We start from the raw sequence: 20370 nt of genomic DNA on the forward strand, positions 1-20370 counted from the left end.
TTTTGTTTTTTTTTTGTTGACGTGCTTGAGTTTTTTTTTTCTTGTCAAGAAAATCTAATAAAAAGTTATATCGCTATACTGTGAATCTTAGACAAAATTGACACAAGCTCAACAGTCAAGAGCTACCCGATTGGAGATGAAAAGCAAACAAAAACAATAATAAAATAGTTTTTTTTTTTGAGTAATTTTAACATATATGCATTTTTTTATGAGAAGCTTAAATAATATGTGAATAACATTATATGATATCATGACAAAGTACGCCAGTTGTCCATTACACTAGTTTACAAAACAAAACGGAAGTCATGACCATCAAAATTTTTGAACCATAATTCAAGACCAACAATTGAAAAGGCCGCATCACCATTGCGTAAACAAACACATTTCTGCCGACTTGGGGCCTTCTGGGATCCACCCACGCATCTCACCACCACTAACAGAAAGCTTGATGTTTGCGCTTTCTGTTAGTGGTGGTGAGGTGTGTGGGTGGAGTTCAAGTCGACAGAAACATGTTAGTTTACAAAATGTTAATATAGCCTTTTCAATTGTTGGTCTTAAATTATGTGCTCATATCAAAATTGTGCTTCAATTTTTTTTTTTAAATAAAACAGTTTTTGAGTTTTTCCTGAAAATCGAGCTCCACGGTGGTTCTATACTATTTCCCGGAAAGACATTTCCCGGAAATCATTTCCCGGATACCCCATTTCCCGGAAAGACATTTTCCGGAATAACCCATTTCCCGGAAAACCATTTTCCGGAAAGTTCCATTTCCCGGAATGCCTAATTTCCCGGAATTCCAAAAAATCGAGCCCTAAAGCTTTTTTTTATAATTTTTTTCAAGATTGTAGAACTTAATAAATGAATGGAACTCGGATTCTCGTTTCAGTTCACTTAACAAAGTAGAGCCAGCATCGTTGAGCCGAACGGATATATTTTGACTGGCTTTTCAATAACAAATTTTTCTTCCTTTTCGTCAAAGGCTGTTCATGGTGCATTTATATAGTTGAACTGCTAACTGCAGAGGAGATTTGCCCTTCTTGAATTTACTGTGTGTTCTTTCCAACGATGTAACGTTACAGAATTGAATCGCGCCCAATTTATTAATTCTATCTGGTGTTTTTCCTTCTTCAAAAATGGGTTTTCTTTCGACCTGAAAGAGCAATACATTTTTAAGAGAAGAAAAAAAATATCAGATAATGTCAATAGTTTGGCTAGCTATTAAATACGCAACGTTGTAACTAGAAAGAACAATTTGTTAAATAAAGAAGGGCAAATCTCCTATATAGAAAGCAGCAAGTACCAATAAAACACATGGTTACCAACATGTGTTTAATTGGCACTTGTTGCATTCTATATAGGAGATTTGCCCTTCTTTATTTAATAGGCTGTTCTTTCTAGTTACAACAATGCGTATTTGAACTATTACCTCTATCTGATATTTTTCCTTCTCTCACAAATGTGTTGTTCACTGTTACTGTTACAGAGTTGTTTAATTGACATACTCTCAATTGCACCTTTAGAAATTTTCCCTTCTTCTAGCAATGGGCTGTTCTTTCGAGGCCTGTTTTTCGATCGCTTTCATTTCAATCTAGCCTAATGACAAATTGGTTTAGTAATAATGTGGCCAAATGTATTTTCGGCCAAATTAGCCACACCCAATCGTTGAACAAAAACTTGAAGTTGGCCTCTTGTTATTTACAGTTTTAAAGGTTTAGTTTCAAAAAGGCAGAGCACATATGAGAGAAACAATAAGAGGGTGAGTGCTACAGATAAATTTAATACAGTATACTCTTCTTTAATATAGTTATTTATTGACTTCCCCCTTTTTTTTAAATTTGACAAATCGTCTCTCACTTATTTTTTTTTTTTCATTTCAACGTTTTATTTTTGTTTTTTTTTGTTCGCGTCTGATATGTAGGTTTTGTCGAAAGATGAGCCGACTTTTTCATTTCTTGAGCTAATATTGACTAATTTGCAACCCACCTATAGAGCTCGTAAATAGTAAGAAACTTTAGACCAAGAGTATACTAATTACAAACTATGCGCAAAATGCAATAGCTAATAATTTATTAGATATTATTCCTTTCTTTTGTTTCCTTACGAGTGTTATCTTTTGGAATCACAGCTGCCAGAATTGTCATTGAAAATTTACCTTCATTAAACAATGGCTGTTCATTTGTACTCATCACTACAAAACTGTTGGCATGATAACTACTAATATTTTAAAATGTTTTGTCGAAGATTTGGAAATAACGCTGAAACCCCTGCTCAAATTCTTCAACGAATACCAACCAAAATAAGTCAATTATTGTGCATTTCATAAAAGGTTGAAACTTAATGAGTGTGGGAATAGCGGTAACAACTTTCCGGGAAATGCTCCATTCCGGAAAATGGGTTTCCGGAATATGGGACATTCCGGAAAATGGGTTTCCGGGAAATGGGTCATTCCGGGAAATGTTTTCCGGAAAATGTCTTTCCGGAAAATGATTTTCCGGGAAATGTCATAGAATCCTCCACGGTTTCAAAAAATATGGAATTTACTAAAATATAAACAGTTGTAACTCTTATAGGAAATTCAATCAAACTTTTGTCCTACGTCTTTTTTTATGGACATGTTGCCACCTTCTGTATTTTTTCTTTCACGTTTTCGAATTCAGGGCATGTTTCTACACTAAAAATGATCATTAGCTTACCGAGTTCAAAAATGCTGTAAACTAGAGTTATTGATAATAACTTGGGTAATTCAAAAATTATTAAACTGGTCGACAGTAATTGATCATGAGCATAGATTGGAGCCGGATTACAACGTCACATAGTCCCGGACTTCAAGTCGCATTTTTTTTTTTGCGAAATAGCGTCCAAAAGTTTGGATGCGTCATACCTTATGTGCCTTCTTTCCTTGGACTTCGTGGCGTATCTGCAAGTTCGGACGTTATGCCTCGTAAAAATGCGACATAAAGTTCTGGGACTTTATGGCCTCGGACGTTTTGATACTGCGCCCAACACACGTCATACTAACATTCCTTCTCCTCCTCAATGGCCGTAAGTAAGTGACCAGTGCCGTTATTGACTTAATAAAGTTTGGGTTCTCGAAAATGCGAAGCTCCGTTAATTGATTCTTTGTGCAATTTAGATTGTTCTGGTCAATCACGGAGTAGGAACTACGAATTGTACGGCCATCGTCTATTGCTACTAGAGACCGAGATAACTTCTACTTCTCCACGACTGTCACTGGAAGAAGTTTTTGTCATAGTGAGGAGAAGGAAAAGTCACATAATCTGGATTCACTTTGGTTAGTGATGTGATGGGGTCTCCAGTTAGCCTAGTGATTAAGGCTATGGATCGCCAATCCGGAGACGGCGGGTTCGATTCCCGTTTCGGTAGGGAAAACTCCTTGGGCATAGTGTATCATTGTGCTTGCCTCACACTATACAAATTCATGCAATGGCAGGCAAAGAAAGCCCATCAATTAATAACTGTGGAAGTGATCACAGTTCCAGGGAGAACGTCGAGCCATAAAGAAGAAGAAGAAGAAGAAGAAGAAGAAGTGATGTGATTCATGCAACCTCTGTTTGAACACTCATTTACTTTTTGACTAGAATATAAAAATGTGACCAAAGATGACAAACCATATAAATTATTGCGTAAATGCCAAAATTAGAGAAAACAATAAATTATTATTAACCAAAAATGACTCGGGGCACACTACGAACTCCTGTTAAACTGGCCGACAGTAATTATCGGAAAAGAACAATAAATTAATTTTCGCTCTTGCAAACCTTAACTCCCACCCCCCCCACCCCCCTTAAGGCCATCTGCAACGTTAAAACTCCAATGGAATGCCCTTCAAACCTAATAAAATTCCCCGAAATACCCTTGAGACCCTAGGAACTCTGTTTATATCCCCTCAAACTCATTTGAAATTCTCCTTGGACCCCTGAAGCCCCCCAAACACCCCTGCAATCCCTTGTAATATTCTGAAACCCCATGGAACGCACATGAAAACCCAAGGAACGCCCTTAGAATCCCCCGGTACATTCCTAGAGCGCCCCTGCAATTCTGTCAAACCCTGAAACCTGAGTCCCTTTAAAGCCCCCAAAAACATTCCTGTAATCCTATGTAACCCCCGGGAACGTCCCTGAAACTCTCTGGAACGCTTCTTAAACCCTATAAACCCAATGGAACGCCCATGAAACTTCTAGAACCCCGGAAATCCCATTAAATCCTCCGGAGCGCCCCTGAAACCCCCTGAGGTCCCTTAATCATCCATGGAGCACCCCTGAAACCTCCTGGACTCCATGGACCCCCTAGAGCCCCATGGAACACCTCTGGAATGCCTCTGAAGCTCCCTGAAACCTCTTGGAATGCCTCCAAACCCCCCTTGAAACCACAATCTTGGTGTGTTTGAATGAAATTCATGCCACACAGCCTCATGCAATTATGTTCTATTAAGTGCTAAATTCAATGTTTGTTTAAGAATCTTCAAGAGCTCGCTGAGTACAGATCATCTGATGTACAATCCTAAACAGAATAGAACGTTTTGCATTCCCTTTAAAAGCATCTGAAATCCCCATAAAGCTCACCAGCGGTTTAAAATGTAGGCCCGCTTAAACCCCCTCAAAACTTCTTGTAATGCCTCTGAAATTCTCCGGAATCCTCCAATACCTCTCTGAAACCCGCTGAAAATCCTCTGTAACTCCCTGAAATGCCTTCAAAAACCCCCTGATCCGTGTGGCTCGACATTTCTTTTTGTTTTTGCATGTTTCTTCTCTGCGCTTCGCTCCCGCGTACAATGATAAAGAGAACAAAAACGTGCATTTGAGGCACATTGCGAGAGTAAATGCTTCTAATGAGGCTTCAGGGCGTATCAAGGCTTTGAGACTTTAAAGCGATAATAGGCGGGGTATTATATTGCTGTGCATCGTTCCCAAAATGCTCTGCAAGATGGTTTTGGTGTGCGATTGATCGTGAACCAAATCGTGGGTTGCTGTGGCAGCCCATTACCATGGAGCACGTAAATGACGAATTGGCTGATGACGTTGCTCTCCTAGCTCCTAGCTGATATGCAGAGCAAGCTCGATGATCTTGCTGATCGCTCTTCGGCGGCAGGTCTTACCATCAACGTCAACAAAACCAAATCGTTGGATGTAAATACGGTCAACCCTTCCAGCTTCAAGCTAGCTGGGCAAGCAATAGAGAATAATGAAAGCCTCCAATATCTTGGGTAGCCAAATTGCGGCCAATGGAGGCACCAAGATCGACATTGGTGTACGGATCAAGAAGGCGAGGGCTGCCTTTGCGAGTTAAAGAAAGTATGTAAAAACAATCAGATTAGTCGACGCACTAAAATCCGAATTTTCAACTCGAATGTGAAACCTGTGCTGCTGTAAGCCAGTGAAACTTGGTGTGTATCAGCGGAGAACACTCAGCGGTTACAGGTCTTCATTAATAGAAGCCTGCGGTATATAATTCGCACATGGTGGCCTTACAATTGGATCTCTAGCGTGGCTCACAAGAGAACCTCTGAAACCTCCGAATACGCTGCTATAACGTCTCTGAAATCCACTCTGCATCTTCTTGAAATGCCTTCGAAACCTGCTCCCTGAATCCCCTTGGACCCGGTAACGCACAGAAGATCCTCCTATGCCCCCAAAATACCCCTATAACGCCTCCGGAACCCCCTGAAATCCTATAAAACTTCCTGAAATGTCTATGAAAACTTCCTGAAATCCATTCGGACTTTCTGTAACGCACATGACATGTCTCCGAAACCCCCCATACAACGGTCTAGTAACACCTCAGAAACTCGTTAAAAATCCTCTGAAGCTTCCTGAAATGCCTCTGAAACCCCCTGGAACGCACTTGTGATTCTTTAAAACTCCCCGGAAACGCCTCTGACGTAACCCCATCCCTCCTGAAACTCACTTGAAAGCCTTCTGGATTCCTGCGACATAGTTATTAATAGAGTTATGGAACACTTCTCAAGCTGATTTCCCAATGTTTGCATTTCAGACTATCACAAGTCATGCTAGACTTTTACCAGATTTGTGCTGGAATTCAATGTTATTTAAAATAATTGAAAAAAAAATCAGCAGCATTTTGCAAGAGATGATTCTACTTAACCCTCAAGAGGATACCTTAAATGAAGGTCCGTTTTGGGACCCTGGGGACCCCAACATATATTCTCGCGTATCTCGTGATCCTTACTTTTTGAAAGGGTGATGTTTTCAGCAAAGATGTTAGGAAAGTCAAGGCCTATCTAGTGACGAACAATTTAGTTCGGGAAGTTTCCGCTAGGTGGTGCTAGTGAGCATTGAAAAATGCCCCCGATCTACAGGATATAACGTAGCAACAAGCGGACAAGGACAAGACGTGCCGAAACAATAGGGTAAATCGCACTGCTGTAGACGAGTAGACATTAGTGTGGGTCATCGGAACCGTTTTCTCAGATCAAAGCTGTTTTGGTTCCGTTTCGGGTCCTGAGTATCTGTGCAAAATTTGAGCACGATCGGTTACGTCTACACTTTGCGCATTGCAATTGAAATTTGTATGGGATTTTGTATGAGAAAACATACTTTTTTGCATTTTAGCCATAAGTTGAAAAAGTTTGTCTAAAACTTTTTAACCGATACTGTAAAATGATAGCCTAGGATGTTCTGATAAACTTTGTTGAAGACCGCAAAGCGATCCGATGCTTGTGAAAATAGTTATAACCAACGAACCGCATGCATGCATTTATGTTTTAACATGTAAAGGAATAACAATAACAACAAAATCATGCTGTTTCGCCAAGCAATGCCAACGCTATAACTTTTTTCATAAGCATCAGATCACTTCGCGGTTTTCGACAAAGTTTTTCAGGACACCCTAGGCTATGTTTTCACTTTATCGGATACATGGTTTTAGAAAAAAACGAGCTTGTTATGAGAGAAATGCAAAAAAGTGTGTTTTCCCATGTTAAACCCCATACAAACTTCAAACGTGATGCGCAAAACGTAGACATAACCGATCGTGCTCAAATTTTGCACAATTATTTGGGTCCTGATATGGGATCAAAAAAACTTTGATCTGATGGGATACCATTGAATTTTTCATTTTTCCATATAAACTATGACCCACTCTAGTAGACATATATGTCCAGCGGGTCAAAAGGGGTCATTCAAATATTACGTAACGCAAAGGAGTGGGAGGTGGTCTAGCGCTGTGTTACGTTTCATTCAAAATTTTCCATACAAAAGTTGTTGCACGGAGAAGGGAGGAGCCCTTAAGTTGTCAAATTTTGCGTTTCGTAATATTTGAATAAACCCAAGAGGAATCAGAGACAAACAGACGTAACACTATTAAAATTTAAATCTCATATATCTCAGGATCCTGATTACACTAGTCGACAAAATTGAAACTTTTTTCACGCACTTTGACCATTTGTCCCATTTCTAATGGAATTTGGCCCGCTGAATCCGAAGCTGACTTCAGAATTCTCGTAACACGTACAGTTTTTGAGAAAAATAGGGTTTTATTCACAAAGTTTCATATTTTCAAAGAAAATTCAGTATTGTCTTTAAAATTTTAAATTTTTCATCTGCTCATTATAACCAATATTCATATTCAATAGATTTTGATGCACTGAATCAGAATCTGACCTTATAATTTTAGTAATACGTAATTTTTTTGAGAAAAATTGGGTTTTATTCACAAATTCCACATTTTCATAGAAAAAAGACTATTGTATTTATAATTTTATTTTTTATCTGCCCATCTTTACCAATATTTATATTCAATAGATTTTCATATTCTGATTTGCAATCTGACCTAAGAATTTCTGCAACACGTAAATTTTTTGAGAAAATAGGGTTTTAAACACAAAATTTCATATTTTCATATAAAATAAACTATGTACTGTCTTTACAATTTTAATTTGTTTTTATCTGCTCATCTTAACCAATATTTGTATTTAATAGATTTTCATATTCTGATTCAGAATCTGGCCTAAGAATTTCTGTAACACGTAAAACTTTAGAGAAAAATAGGGTGATACAAAAAAAAATCATATTCTCATAGAAAATAAAATATTGTGTTTAAAATTTTATCTCCTCATCTTAACCAATATTTAATAGATTCTGATTCAATGATTCGGAAACTGATCTGTAACCCGTGAATTTTTTGAGAAAAATAAAACCCCATTGTCACAAAATTCCATATTTTCATAGAAAATAAAATATTATCTTGGTTTTTTATATTTATTTAAGGTCCTCGCATCAAAACATATATTTATATGTGATAAATTTCAATCTGCTTATTCAAAATCTAACCCCAGAACTTCTGTACCACGTACAGTTTTTGAGAAAAACTTTTCATATATTCGTGTAAAATACATTTTTTTTTTAAATTAGCATATGCTCATTGAACTGCATAATTATATTTTATTGGCTGTCCGTTTATTACGTAAGGGAAATCACACGATTTTTCGACGCCCCCTCCCTCTCTCGGTAGTTTATTTTTTTGTATGTGAACCCACACTTTTTATTTGTATGCGCGAAAGATTTCTCAAACCCCCCTCCCTCCATTAACCATTACGTCATTAATGGGCAGCTTTTAACTAGATCGCAATAGATTGTATTTAACTGATCCCCTTATTCCTTGTTCTTACCTTAGAATTACTGTAACACAGTTTTTTTAAGTAGGATTTTATTAATAAAATTTCATATTCTAATAAAAATAATTTAAATAGAATTGTAGCGCAGGTTAATTAGGTTGTTACCCAGAAATGTAAGTGAATCATTTTTTTTTGTATATGCTTTTGAATTAATCGAAATATATTTGCAACATTGAAGCTACCCAGTTTGGCAACTACCAAGACTGTGTTTTCCTTTTACTTACGCCAACAATTATTTTTTTCAAAAATTGTACGTGTTACAGAAATTCTTGGGTCAGATTTCGAATCAGCATATGTAAATCCATTAAACAGAAATATTTGTGAGGATGCGCAGATAATAAAAAAATAAAATTATAAAGACAATAGTTTTTCCATGAAAATATGAAATTTTGTGAATAAAATATTTTTCTCAAAAATTAGACGTGTTACAGAAATTCTTAGGTCAGATTTCAAATAAGTGAAATAAAATATTTTAAATATAAAATATGAATTAAGATGAGTAGATAAAAACTTTAAAATTATAAATACAATATTTTATTTTCTTTGAAAATATTAAATTTTGTGAATAAAACCCTTTTTTTTCTCAAAAACTGCACGTGTTACAGAGATTTTTAGGTTAGTTACCAAATCGGTGGATGAAAATCTAATAAATATAAATATTGGCTAAAATGAGGAGATAAAAAAATTAAAATTATGAAGACAGTAGTTTATTTTCTTTGAAAATATGAAATTTTGTAAATAAAGCCCCATTTTTCTCAAAAAAAAAAAAACATTATACAGAAATTCTTAGGTCAGATTCTGAATCAGTGGATCAAAATCTATTGAATTTAAATATTGGTTATGATGAGCAGATAAACAAATAGCAAATATTAAGACAATACATATTTTGTTTTCTATGAATATATGAAATTTTGTGAATAAAACCCTATTTTTCTCAAAAACTGTACGTGTTACAGAAATTCCGAAGTCAAATTCGGAATCAGCGGGCCAAAATCCTTCGGAAATGGATCAAGTGGTCAAAGTGCGTGATCCACTGTCGACCAGTGTTACTTATATAGTTGATGTCTTCGGCAAAGTTGTTTGGTTGGTCAAGAACTTATAGATTATGGACCGTTTGATTCGATATACCACCACTAGGCAGTGCTAGATAGCATGCGAATTTTTTATCTCATATTATCTCAGGATCCTGATTTCTTAGAAAAATGGTGTCTTAGTTGTTGGGTAGGTCAAAAATGTTCAGTTGATGAGCCATTTGATACGAACTCTCCTATTGGGAGACGCTGGTGCGGGATGCTTATTATGTATAGAGATGGTGTCTACAGCTGTTATTTGGCAGGACATGGACCTACCGAATATAGACACTATAGAATCTACAGACTTGGGGAGAAATAGTTGAATTACGCAATTTTAGAGTGTTTTATAGTGAATTTAGTGTGTACTAATAGAAAATGACGTCATACAACCCACAGTCGTTATCGTTCCGTAAATCTCGTTTGGCTAAACGAATTGATAGATCGCTTGGTTAGGGGCCATCCATAAATGGCGTAGAATTTTTTTGACGATTTTTGACACCCCCCTTCTCTCCCTATTTTCCCATACCTAATACATGGCTCGAAGCATAATCAGAGACTCTCCCCACCACCCTAAAATGCCACTTCATCTATGGACGGTTCCTTACAGTTGTCTGCACCTTGGAAAGCATATGGAATCTATAGTATCTATATTACAGATTATGGGATATATACAATTATACTTTGATCATAATCTACACAATTTTCCACAGCATAGAGATCAGACATCCAAGCTCAGTTTCAAAACTGTGTAAGGCATCAAACGTTCATTTGAAATGGCAACACAAGTGGCAACATCGTGGTGGCGCTGCTATCCCAATGTTCCCACGCTGTTGTCGGTGGTGAATATAAAACTTATGTAGATATGCGTACTCACCACGCTGTTGTCGGTGGTGAATATAAAACTTGTGTAGATATGCGTACTCACCACTAATTGTAGCAACTTGCCGCATAGGTGATGCAAGTGTTGTCAACGCTAAAAAAAATTGAATCCTTGCACAGCTTTCGAGACAATTTGCTATAGGCTTGGATGTCTGTTCTCTGTGATACAAAATATATTTTCATGAAAAATCGAATAAAATGGAATGTAAATTTCAACGTTTCCTTCCCGTAACCGGGAGGAACTCCTGGAGAAAAATTCCTGGAGGAATCCCGTGAAGAGTTCCTGGAGGAATCCTAGAAGAAATTCCTAGGGGAATCTCGAGAGCAACTCCTAGAGGAATCCCGGGATAAATTTCTGGAAAATCCCGGGAGTAATTCCTGAAAGAATCCCGAGAGGAATTCCTGGAGGAATGCCAGGAAGAATTCTTGGAGGAATCCCGGGAGAAATTCGTTGAGAAATACCGGTAAGAATTCCTGGAGAAATCCCAGGAGGAATTTCAAGTGGATTTCCTAGAAAAACTCATGCAAGAAACCCGGGAGGAAATTCTGGAGAAAACTCGGGAGCAATTCGGAGACATATTCCTGAAGAAATTCTGGGAGGAATTCGTGGAGGAATCTCGGAAAGCATTTAAGGAAGAATCCTTTTACGAATTCCTAGTTGAATCCCTGGTGGAATTCCTGATGTAGCTTTGGGAGTCATTTCCGGAGGGCTTTTAAGTGGATTTCCCAGATGAAATTGTAGAGGAACCTCGGGAAGAATTACTGAAAGAATCCCTGTATTGATTTCTGGAAGAATCCTGGTAGGAGTTCCTTCAGAAATTTTGGGAGGAATTCCTGGAGTCAATAGGACAGATCGGTGAAGTACTAGATTTGTAGTAATGAGCTGAATTTTAGTATGGTGAGAAGGTCAATTCTCCGTTTCTGCAATGAAATGGTGCAAAAAGCGTGGGTATTATGATTCCTTGCCTAATTTGATGCTGTTTGAGCAACACTTTGGGCATCAGTATTGTTGTTTTCTCCATTTCTTGCAACATAAACAACATAGTTATCCAAAGTTACTAAAATTCAGCTCATTACTACAAATCTAGTACTACACCGAACGTGCCCCATTCTGAAGTAAATTATCCACCAAATTGGAAGTATTGGTATTGTGAACAGAATGTAATTATTGTGTTATTCTCAAGATATTCACTTCAAAAGAAGCGTACTTATTTGAGGACGCTTGCCACTCGGTAATCTAGGATGCTGGGCATATACGAACTAATTAGCGCCATTTTGCAGAAAAACTTTAAAATAATTTTCATTACCAAATAATCCTTGATGTATTGAACACTTTTGCCGAAGACACAAACTTTCTATACGCCATGAAATATTTGTTATTTTTGCACAAATAACTCATCGTGGTGTAGTTTGAAGGTACTGTGAAAACGGGACCGATGTGTCAATCCAAACTTTATTGCGACCACTTCAAAGTGGCTCTGGGGTCCAATGGACCCCAGGTATCCATTAGAGGGTTAAAGTAAAGATCGCCGACATTATTCGCAGAGGATTAGCACGGAACGAACGGAAAACTTCTACAACCAAAAAAGTGCAACGATGACGCCAACGCGGTAGGCGAACATGTTGTTGCAGACTTCCGATGCCCCCGCACCAGTCCCGTCATCCAGCAATGCGATCAACGTCGTCGTCGCGATCACCGTCTTCGCACAGTGGTCGTCTATTGTGCTGAAGTTGGTCAAATATCTGTTGGCGTGGGATTGTTTTCGGTAAACCTCGTCATTAGAGAGTTTTTGAAAGTCACCAAGGCTTTGCATAAAATTTAAGAAGAACCTAAAATTAGAATTTGTCAGCTTGTTTATAGCTTCCCGCTACTATGCATCGTTGGCTGTGATCAGTCACTCGCCGCGATATGCGGTGGTGTGAAGTCTGTTTGCCTACCCCAACAACAGAACGAACGCGAACGCCCCAAGTCGAGAGCTGCTGAGCAGCGTCCCAACTGTCGACCGTTTTATTCGTTGGGAATCGCCGAGCGAAAATCGACGTGCGCGCCTAAGCACCGCGTTTAGCGTGCGTTCTATTGAGTTCAAACAGGGGTTGCGATTAATTTCCGGAGTTTTTGTATTGCTCAAAACTGGCTTCTTGAGTTCGAACCCATTACATAGTTCTTAGAGCGCGCGGGCCGAAAATAGTGAATGATCAATAGGAAGTGATTGAAAATACAGCACTGATGATAGTTTGAGCACGGTGTGATCGCGCGTTGACCGTGAAATTTCAGAAATGTGTGATTATTTACACTTGGCGGACAACGGGTGGATGGTTGTGCAGCTGACGGACCGTGTATAACAACAAATGTGAGAAACCGGCAGCGAGGAAATGCAAGGTGCGAAACGTGTAATCTTAGACATTGAGATTAGGAAGTTGATTTGATGAATTATCATTTTTAGTAATTATCATGACTATCGAAATATGATGTTGAGGGCTACTGAATATGGCGGAGAACATTCTTCCGCAGATAGCCAATAACAAATTCTGTGCTACGCATCTGTTTGTCTGTGATTTCAAAGTGATTTAAATACATTCTCAGGGCGTCAGAAACTGACCTTGAAAAGTAGAAGCGGAATTAGATAGAAGCTTCTATCAGAGAATGGGGTTCAAAAGAACGAAACGATGTAGAAGTGTGGTTTTCTGAATGCGAATTCTCAAAAGAACATTCTAACTCTGAGATGTTGGTGTATAAGTAAATTCCGCACGGCCGGATCGATTTCTCCAGATCATCCACCAACAAACAACACAGACACGTGTTCTGATTGCCATGGGCGTCCATCGTATGGAATAACGAAGAAAAAAAATCTGCATTCTACGTTTTTATTGAACCCACACCACCGTACCATGAATCGTGTTTATTCATAATTGCAAGGCGGACGTGTTGGACGCCGGTATTAAAATGCGAAACAAAGAATTCACCTTTCAGCTGTAAGGCAGGAGACGAACCTGTTCTGGGGTCTACTACTGGGTTGCATCATTTGGTTTGGTGGATGGCGTTTCGACGTTAGTTGGCGAACTACAAGCAAAAGGTTCTTGACCGGTTTGCTGACCATCTGAGTGTTTCAGTTGGTTTGATTTATGTGATCGTTGATGACAGTGAATAAGAATTTGAAAACTTTGTTTATAATTGATAACCTGTTTAGTATAACAACAATCTCCACAACATTTGGAAGTTTAAAAAAAGCTAAATGTGTTGGAAAATAATGCATGTAAAATACAATCAACTTACGTATTTTCGGTAGTTTTGTTCTCTTCGTCATGAGAGGTTTTTTGAAACATTTTAAACTCAGAGTTTGCTTAAAATCCTTCCCAATCAAGCTGAATTATATGCCCAAATTTCAGGCAATTTGGCCCTCAAAAACCTCCCGCCATGACGAACAAACCTGCCAATAATACCTTTAGCCACCCTCCTATATAGTTTCTGCATAAAAAAAAAACAATATTATTAAAATGTGTGGAAAACTGACGAAGATATAGCCATTTCAGTTTCGCGGGTACCAGAGTACGATTCTTGCAGTGTCTTTTAAGGTAAAACATCAAGAAATCCCATTGTAATTTTGCATACAAACTTCAGCGACACAAATCTGACGAACGAAGCATCGAACCAAGCCGCACTTGTTCATCCTGGCTTTGAAAAAGGGGCAGTTTATCCAAATCGAGTATTCTCTGATAACCAAGCTTATAGCCAGATGATCATTCAACGATTTGTCCATTCGACTGTGACATTTAGTTGAATGGACAAACCGTCGTGTTTCCTCTCCCACAAAATGAATTTCGACCAAACGACGGTTCGATCAAATGTACTTTCGGTTTCGATTAAATATCAAACGTCATTGGTAGTTTGCTCGAAAGACATTTGGTCGAAAAGTAATTTAATCGAGCATACATTGTATTAAGGACTGTTCAATTTATGAAACGGACAACTTTACAAGGCTATAAAAACAAAACGCGTAGTCCAAATTTAACCACCCTTGTTTCGTTTTTCAGTACATCATCATTCGTTATAGTAATAATTTTTGAATTGAATAAAAATAGTTTTATTTTATAGAAAATCGGCCAGGTGAGGTGACTTTTTCGATTGCTGAAAATTAAAAATATGTATAAAATTACTGTTCACATATGGTATATCGTTTTGAATATCTGAAAAGCGTGTACCATGCTGCAGCAGCATGAGTAATAAACATTCTGGCGAAATGTAAACTCAATTGGAAAATTAGTTATTAAGATATTAACCCTAAAAGGGATACCTTCATGGCCTCAGTTTCGTCACCTCGCTGAGTGTGTTTCATCATAGACGAGCTCTGAAAGGCGCATGGGGTCCAATGGACCCCAGGTATCCCTTTTAGGGTTAAAGTCTCAAGTGAGATTCGATTTTTTGAATAAAATTCAATTGTAAAGCAAAAAGGGCATGACAATATTAAACAAACAATTTTTGTATGCATCCAGTTCGAAGTAGGAATAATGTGGTTTTCAATGCAGAAAACCACATTATTCCAACTTTGTTGGAAATAAATAATAACAAGTTTCGCTTCAGTCGGAAAATCTGCATCAATGAAGCAAAAATAATGCAATTTTTTCCTATGACCACCTTTATGAACTAAATTTTTGATGAAGAATGCAATTAAAAGTAAATTTTTCTTCTGTATCATTCAGAAAGCAATATTCTACTAATTTGGACAAATTTTTAGACGAATCCGTTGAGCTATTGCAACACAGGACTTGGTTAAATATGTTTTAATTATTTCTATGAAAACAAGTAAATTCACTATATCAAGCCGGAGGCTGTTTCGTGCATTCTTACTGACTAACTATTGAGCTTAACCTTTAGTAGAATAGTGTAAGATTCCAATACATTAAAAACTTCATGAAAATGGGCATGTTAAGTATGTGGAAAGTTATGTCGAATTTTGAGAAATGGGTTTTTATTGATGTTTTACCAAAACCGCTTCAGTTACACAATAAAGAACAATTTGCTTAATGTTATATTTTTCCTACATTTGAGAATAGCTATAGAAAGTTATGCAAAAAACTGATAATGGTTTTATTGAAAAATAAAAAAGATATCGCACAAGCAAGTTGTCCGTTTTATAAATTGAACAGTCCTTAGCACGGAAGTTGTTCAAATTGAAACCTAGGAATCCTAGGTACAGTTTTTGTTGACATTGCTGAGTCTTTATCGAATATGTGTCCTTCTTTTGAACATAGGCTGTTCTTTCGAGTGACATATTTGTACTGTGAATGGATAGGGTAAGGGAGGTAAGGGAGGTAAGGGGTCCATTTAGGTAGTGAATGAATAATTCAGCAAAATAATTAGGTTTCCACAATAAAAAATTGATAATTTCAGTAGGCATTACGTAAAGTCGTAAAGCAACATGTTTTCTGTCGAAAGGAGCCACAGAACTTAAAATTGCTGTAGTAAATACAAGAAATAGCAAAAATCCTGAAGGATCTCGGGCTTCTATTTTAGACCACCTGACTTTATTTTGGACCACCAAGTGAACATATTTTGGCCCACCTCATTAAAATTTAATTGCATGATGAAACCTCAGCAAAACTTTGCACATATTTAAAACTACGTGAGTATTACATCTTTTTTCGCTTTTTGAGGCAGGGAACGTTTAAAAATTACGTACCGTTCAAAAAGAAAGAAATGTTGTTGCAATCGCCAGTTTTTACACATTGTAGTATGAGGTTTCATAAACAATGGTACGCAAAACCTGAATTCATTAACTATTGCATGTAAGTGTAGAATTAGCTATAAGTTAAAATACACATAAATATAAACAAAAAAAAACTATTGCATGACGCCAGTCACCATGCATAAACTACGTAATGCTTTAACCCTTCAGCGCGCGCGCTGTTGTAAAAAGTACAACACTACCAAAAAAAACCTCGCTTTTCGTATATAGCACGAGCGTAGTGCAGTTTCGGTTACACTGTTGAAAATGCTTTGACATCCATGTGCACAACAGAACATGTGCTCGATGAACAAATTGAGATTTGAAATTATGAAAAGAAATCCACGTACTCCGGTGAGACTCGAACTCACGACTCCCAATTCGCTAGACGGGCGCTTCTATTCCTTCAAGCTACGGAGTCACTCGACTATCTCCGTCGCCAGCAGGCCTAGAACTGAACTCGATTCCACAAACGCACATGGTTATCTTCTTTTCACAATCCAAACCCCCTTCGGATGGGATTAGATGAACATCTAACACATTGTCTGTTGTGTACATGTATGTCAAAGCGGGAGAGGAAGTTATTTTTAATTGTCGAGAGCTTCGGGCACTGCCTTCCAATCACTTATTGGTATGGCAATTAGTGTGCAGTCGGACTCTCGACGGGTCGGTCCTCGGCCGACCGAATACGGTAAGGGTGACCGTAGCACCTTACAAATGTCAATTTCTTGATTTTGCTTTGGCTGACCAAGCCATGTGGGAAATTACACTGTTGAAAATGCTTTGACATCCATGTGCACAACAGAACATGTGCTCGATGAACAAATTGAGATTTGAAATTATGAAAAGAAATCCACGTACTCCGGTGAGACTCGAACTCACGACTCCCAATTCGCTAGACGGGCGCTTCTATTCCTTCAAGCTACGGAGTCACTCGACTATCTCCGTCGCCAGCAGGCCTAGAACTGAACTCGATTCCACAAACGCACATGGTTATCTTCTTTTCACAATCCAAACCCCCTTCGGATGGGATTAGATGAACATCTAACACATTGTCTGTTGTGTACATGTATGTCAAAGCGGGAGAGGAAGTTATTTTTAATTGTCGAGAGCTTCGGGCACTGCCTTCCAATCACTTATTGGTATGGCAATTAGTGTGCAGTCGGACTCTCGACGGGTCGGTCCTCGGCCGACCGAATACGGTAAGGGTGACCGTAGCACCTTACAAATGTCAATTTCTTGATTTTGCTTTGGCTGACCAAGCCATGTGGGAAATTACACTGTTGAAAATGCTTTGACATTGAGTTTCGGTTGTTTGATGGCGCGCGTCCTGGAAGGTTAAAGGAAGTGTGAAAGTCTAGATAGTGTTTTTGACTAAATATTAGGTTGTCCCAAAATTGCACATGGTCAAAAAGCTTGGGGGCTCACCCTGCAAATGATAGCTAAGGGTGTTAGAAACAAACTTTTGTATGACGGCAACTTTCAAAAATGACGTTTAGAGGTCGCCCCGCGAGATTTTTGAAAAATGGCCATCTTTCGTAATAAATTTCATACAAATATTTTTTACCGTACAAAAATTGGCATACCCACTATTTTTATATTTTTTACAGCTTGATATGGATCCAAACTACTTGGGAAAAATAATTAACGACATGTTTTGCAGGTAACCCGGGTAGAGGTAAAATACTCACGATCAAAACATGATATTGGTTTGATTGATATAAGAGATAAAAGATCTGAAAATAATATCTGAAAAATGATCCTGGAACATCTGAACAATATCAAAATTTGATATTTCAAGATCATACGAATAGCTCGCTGCTATTGGTTAGATCTCATAAAATCTAAATATGATTTGATGATGATGCTCCAGGAGTAAATTTTTGATTTTATGTTTAGATCTTTTATCTCTTATGTCAATCAAACGCATATCACTTTTTGATCTCCATATCAAAATATTCTATTATTGAGCTCTTTTCCTCTACTCGGGAACCTTTTGATACTGAATTTTTGAATTTACTAAAATTTGTCATTTTTTGATATACTTTGCATTTTACCCATCATAAAAAGTATCTGAACCTAATGCTAATTTTGCTCAGTATATCAAACAATGAAAAATTTTAGTAAATTCAAAAATTCAGTATCAAAAAGTTACCTGCTAAATATGACGGTAATTATTTTTTCCAAGTAGTTTGGATCCATACCAAGCTGTAAAAATATAAAAATAGTGAGTATTGCCAATTTTTGTACGGTAAAAAATATTTGTATGAAATTTATTACGAAAAATGGCTATTTTTCAAAAATCTCGCCGGGGCGACCTCTAAACGTCATTTCTGAAAGTTGCCGTCATACAAAAGTTTGTTTTTAACACCCTTAGCTATTATTTGCAGGGTGAGCCCCCAAGCTTTTCGACCATGTGCAATTTTGGGACAACCTACTAAATATATTTCTCGGATCACCCGGAAAGTTTTGTCGCGTGTGAACGCGTTTATTTTGCTTAGATTAGAATGCTGAATTGTGAATAAATATTTAAGCAAAGTGAATTTTGACAAACAAGTGAGAAAAAAAAAACGTGGGTGGGAAGTAAGCGTTGCCGCGAACGGGTGTCTACTTTAACCGCTTGTCATTTTTGCGCGTCCTCAAGACGAATTTTATTCGACGATTTCGCTGGTGGTTTGGCCGGTATTACACCACCCAGTCAGTTCTCCGCGTGTGAAAGTGTAATTCTTCAGTGTAGTATCATTCGGGAGTTTCGGTGTGATGCCACTAATCGCCGACTCGGTTGATCACTCCACAACGTTTTTAGTGGCAATGAAATCAATCCTATTTCGGTCGTTGCTGCACCGTTGGATGAATAAGAATACAACTACATCACGGCAGACTATGCAATTTCATTCATACATGGGATATTTACCATACCAAATACGCGCCAGAAACAAAAATGCAAATTTTTGATTCAGGAAGTGTTAATGAATTCCAGATATCCAATTGATATCCGGATGCATCAATGCGGGGCTTACTGTTTCAGAAAACGACCTCAAGATGTACGTGGAAGCCCTGTCATACTTGAAATGGGCCGTTCGACGTGCAGTAGAGCTATCACTTTCTATCTCCAGGAGTAAAACTGTTTGCGTCTATGGATAAAAGTTAACAATAGACGCAGACATTTTTCTTCCATAAAAGCACTGCCGGTCAGTGGGAGATGGATTGTACATACATACATACACTCCCGTTCAAAAGTTTGGGGTCACCCCCTCAAAAACATGTCATTTTTTTAGGCCCATATCTCCGCCAATATGCGTCCGATTTCAAAACCCTAGGTTTCATTCAAAAGATAATAAGTCAAAGAAACTTTGAACATGATTTAAAAGAAACTTTTTCAAAAAATTTTGTATGTAAACTTAACCCAAAGTTGCCAAATTTTCTAAAAAATGAATATAAACTTACGGCTGTGTCGCTGGAAATTGGGTCGACCAAATTTTTAGATGAGAGCGGTAATATGACCCATTTTCTATTAGCTTTCAACTGCTTTTTACAGAACTTAGCTAAAAAATCTAGAAAAAAAGTTATTAAGTAAATTAATCCTTGATGTCATCGACCAAAAGTTTGGGGTCACCCCTCAAAATGCTGTATCGGCCAAAAGTTTGGGGTCACTATCGTAAACATGGAAAAGTGATTTGTTGATATCTTTGTCATCTTTCATTCAATTTTAATTCTTCTTGCCTTATTTGAAACAAAATGAATGATACTTACTGCATAGACATTGAACCACACATATTTGTTGAAATTTACATACTAAAACTTAACGTAAAGTTGCCTCATTTTTTGAAGCGTGGTAAAATGTGCTAACTTTACATAACATTTTTATATACAAAAATCGTTGAATACGTTAAGTTGAAGACATCAAACGTAAATTTAGTTAATTATCTTTGAAATGAGCCAAAAATAATTAAAATTGAACTATAGATGACGAAGATATCACCAAATCACTTTTCCATGTTTTACGAAAGTGACCCCAAACTTTTGGCCGATACATCATATT

The 20370-nt window shown here is 37.6% G+C and overlaps 2 protein-coding genes across 2 annotated transcripts in view; one reads left to right on the forward strand and one right to left on the reverse strand.

The window, feature by feature from the left end:
- Positions 1-20370, reverse strand: part of LOC109430199 (transcription factor IIIB 90 kDa subunit) — a 104002-nt gene that overhangs the window by 9527 nt on the left and 74105 nt on the right. The gene's annotated exons all lie outside the window — the stretch shown is intronic.
- LOC109423516 (BTB/POZ domain-containing protein 6-B) overlaps positions 12595-20370 on the forward strand; it is a 62980-nt gene continuing 55204 nt past the window's right edge. Inside the window, exon 1 of the mRNA XM_029880309.2 lies at positions 12595-12985. The gene's annotated coding sequence lies outside the window, so the exon portion shown is untranslated. The remainder of the gene's footprint in view (positions 12986-20370) is intronic.

Source organism: Aedes albopictus, chromosome 1 (genome assembly GCF_035046485.1).
Source record: "Aedes albopictus strain Foshan chromosome 1, AalbF5, whole genome shotgun sequence".
Lineage (NCBI taxonomy): Eukaryota > Metazoa > Arthropoda > Insecta > Diptera > Culicidae > Aedes > Aedes albopictus.